The following is a 4,374-nucleotide window of genomic DNA, read 5'->3' as shown; positions in this document are numbered from 1 at the left end:
CTCAGACTAACGGTTTGGCAGAAAGACTAAACAAAACACAGGCAGACATGCTCTCTATGTACGTCGATGTGCATCACAAAACGTGGGACGAAATCCTGCCGTACGTAACGTTTGCGTACAACACTGCCACACAGGAAACTACACGATTTACGCCGTTTCGCCTCGTTTATGGTCGAGATGTTCAAACTATGCTCGACGCCATGATTCCATATGAAGACATCGATCAGCTCGACCAGTTAGCTCCTGACGTCGAGGAGTACATTCAGCGTGCCGAGGAAGCCCGTCAACTGGCCCGTGTCCACATACGACAGCAGCAGTGTACCGATGCCATAAGGTACAATCTTCACCATCGACAAGTTACCTATGAGCCTGGTGACCAAGTTTGGGTTTGGACCCCCATTAGACGGCGAGGCCTCAGCGAGAAACTCCTGAGCAAGTACTTCGGACCATACACAGTACTAAGGCGTGTAAGCGACGTGAATTATGAAGTGGTTCCAGACGGAGACCTACCATCGCCCAAGCGCCGTTTACCACGCGCAGAGACTGTACATGTCGTCCGCCTCAAGCCGTATTTTGCACGGTGATGTTAAGTCTACCGGTGAAACAAACTTTTGTTTTTTTGCTGTCGTCGCGTCGTCCTCCAAAGAACTGCGAAGTGTTTTTTTCTTTTTTTTTTTTGTTCCCGACGACAGAACCCATTTTTTTGCCTCGTGTGCATGCCCGTATGTGTGCTAGCGCGTTTCCCCCCCTTTTTTAATGTCTTACCTAATGTGCGTACTTTCCGTGTACGTCTTGCGTTTGAGCATCGAGTCGATACTTCATAGCGAGGGGGAATAATGCCACCTGGTGTTATGAGCCAGCGACCATTCAGCATTCCGTGCCCAGCAAAACGGCGAAGAAGACGACGAGGTCAAGGATCGCGCGCCAGCTGGAGAACCGTCGCTTAGTGCTTGGCATTTTTCGTCTCTGGCTGCTCGTACTGTCACTTACTCTTGTGTTAGCGCGTAAGAATATACATTCCCTGCAGCGGACCTTTCTTGGACCGGTCCGGCCTTATCGACCGGGAGCTTCGCGGCACGGCGCTGCTGTCAGTTGTTGAAGGTGGCGGTTGTGCTTCACACGTCCACGGCGTGCGAGCAACGAAGTGCGATTTCTTTTCTGTAGAGCAAGGGACGAAGGTCTATGGAAATCCAATGGAAAATGCAGCCCACGTATTGGGAAAAGTGTCTCGCTTTAAGAAGTGTGAGGTGGTGGTGTTGCGAGTTCGCAAAACGGCCGTGATGACTTGCGTGACAATGAGCGTTCGGGGAGGCCACGTGCGTCGCTGATTGACAATATTTCTCAAACTTAGTGCAGCGATGGGACAAATGTCTGAACCGGCGTGTGGACTACGTCGAAAAATAGTGTAAGACACGTAGAATAGTACGTATACTTGTAATTACCTGTGTGTATTATCGTGAGAAATATGAGCAGGAACACGCGAACGCGTGACAAATAGCCTCGATACCGAGCCAGAGCGATACGCGGATGGCGCTGTCGAAAACGTATACGGGAAAGAGGGGGAGAGGCGCTCTTCCACACCAGTTGGCACAACCACTGCCCCTGCGTTGGTCGAAAACAGCAGTTTATGCGGCATGTCACTGGCGGCCGACAGCCGATAAGATGGTTATGTGCCGCAGTGGCTTAAAGCGAGTCATTTTTTTTTCTTTGCCACTTTTTTATTTTTTGTTCGTGCAACCGCTTGACGGGAGCTTTACGTCTTGGCTTCTATATTAAAGGTTAGTTCAGAAGCACTTATGTAGAACGCTACAGTGAGCAACGTACAACAGTCAACTGCGATTCTGTAGCCTACCGATGTCTCGGGTGCCTCTTAAACAGCCTGACTACATCATAGAAGGTTATATGGAGCGCTATATTGCTCTCGTGACAAGCCGTCTTTTGAAGACCATGGACGGCACTGTCCCGGCTTACCGAGACGATGCGCCGCACCAGAGACGACATCGATGAACTTGGAATGACCAAGATCTTTCCAGTGTTACTGCAGTGAACGACAAGCCATTTGAAAGTGTAAATGACGTACGAAGTGCTCTTGGCCTGGATGCTGCGATGGATAGCATGGTACGGTGAATGCTCAGGGAAGGAGGATTACGAAGTCGTGTCGCCGCTCAGAAAGGTCTTCTCACAGCAGTCAACAAAGCAGCTCGCCTCAGGCTTGCTACTGAACGCCGCAGCTGGAGCGAGAGGAGTGGAAGTATGTAGTTTTTTTCCGATGAGTCTACATTTTAGAGCCACTGGGACCGACAAAAGAGTGTGTGGCGGACATGAAGCACGGCTTTAGTCCGAAGGATATCCAGGAGGTGGCCACCACTGGACGCACATCTGCGAACGTGTGCGGGGTGATTTCACACGACGGCATAGGTCCACTGGTAAGAACTGATGGGAGGTTTACCTGTGCTGCCCAGGAGAGCACCAGGTGATCCCTACGTGTTGAATTGACCGCATCCAGATGGGTAATATTTTTTTCCAACAGCACTTGTCTCCCGTTCACCCTACGAAGGACGTGGCTTGCCTTCTGGAAGAGCGAGGCTTAATGAAACTTCAATGGTGCGTGAAGGGTCCTGATGTGAACATTATAGAGCGTGTTTGGGGCCGTATGAATGTGCAATTCTCTTCGGACTTGGCGACCTCCGACCAACTGTGGCATGCAATAGATGAAGACGGGAAGCACCTTCAGTGTGACCCCGCCTTCATCGAGGCACAAAGGAGAAAAGCGACGATACGTTGGGGCGATGTTGCTCTCCTGTTTGATGTGCTTTATTTTTACTTAATTTTTACATTTGGCAAGCGCCAATAAATTTGTTTCCGACTCACCCTTACGGACAATCTTTTAATGCTTCGCAGTACTTACGGTACACCAAATCGCAGTAACAGAACTCCCTAGTCAGGCTTGTCCGATAATGCGCATGCATTAATTCCACTCGCTCACCTTGCACCCATGCAAACAATGATTTAGTGGCCGGGTAACGCACACCGCGGCTCACGGTGTGAAGGATGACGCAGTGTGCTGCAAGTAATGCAATGACTTTTCGCAATGACCTAATCGGTGAAACTAATCATCCGCAATTATTTTTATTGGGCTGAGTAATGTACCCATAATTAATATTAATTAGGCTTAATTTAGCCTTATTTACTCTTGATTATACTAAGTAAATAAATCATTATAATTAACGATGTAATCAATTATTTCATAACAGTGATTATTATCCTTCAGCCTACCTTACCCTGATTAGTCTTAGGGAGTCTTATTTACAATCAGGCTCAATTTCATCGTAGTAAATCTTATTAGTCTTTTGCTAACTATACTTACTCTTACTACTTCTTCAGTACTCACTATATGTAGTCATAATTTTAATTCTCAGTAGCCATGCGCAGTGATGAGGTATTCTGATATATAGCCCTATAGGACCCCATGTATACATTATGAAGTGCATAGTGTGTCAGGCATTACAGACAGATGGACAGATTTCCCAGGGACTTAGCTCTAGAAGGCTTACCCATTAAAACAGTGCTACATTCGGCCACGCTTCAGTGCACAATGTTACTAGTAACCGCCGTATCAGTGTTATCAATTTGAGCTAGCGATGTGAAGTTTCGCCCTTTGTATAAACAGGGGCATTGTGGGTGTGCGAACGGCTGTCAGAACAGCGTCCCCCTTTACACATTGTTTCCGATGGCGGGTGCCGCATATCAACCAAATCAGGGTTCGAGTCTATCTAACACGCGCTCCTTTGTTGCCGCTCATATTTCTCACGATAGTACCTTATTTCGGCTAATAAAAAACAGGGGCAAAGACTTTCTGATTCGCCTTTGTACACCACTCTTGAAACACAATCAGCAAAAAGATTCACATGCTTCCGACTGCATTTCCTATTGCCCAATAATGCGCCTGTGCCCTTCTGTGCACAATGGAACAATTGTGGCTAAGCCTGTGTGGTGCAGAAAATACCACCCGCACGCCATGGACACAGCACTTCCCCACATTTCGTGGGGCGTGTGACATTTTTTGTATACATAGGGAATAACTGGACAATTCGTGTTTCCTTCATTGTGCGCACAATGACGATGCCCGTATTTTTCTTTCTTTACATTTCGAACGACCTTTTCGCAAACTGATGTGATTAGGTGCATAGAATAACCCGCGGCCTTAAGGCGATCCACTTGCATATACAAGCTTGTGCTCAGCTTGTGCACGCAACTTTTTTTCCATGATCGCACGTAGGTGCGACAAAACAATTCCGCGTTTTACAATGTATGAGTGCACCGCCGCGAAATCTAGAACCGGTGTGGCAGATCATGGGTTATAATGCCAGCAAA

The sequence above is a fragment of the Dermacentor andersoni genome, chromosome 1 (assembly GCF_023375885.2).
Source record: "Dermacentor andersoni chromosome 1, qqDerAnde1_hic_scaffold, whole genome shotgun sequence".
In the NCBI taxonomy this organism is placed as follows: Eukaryota; Metazoa; Arthropoda; class Arachnida; order Ixodida; family Ixodidae; genus Dermacentor; species Dermacentor andersoni.
Note: the sequence above shows the minus strand (reverse complement) of the source record.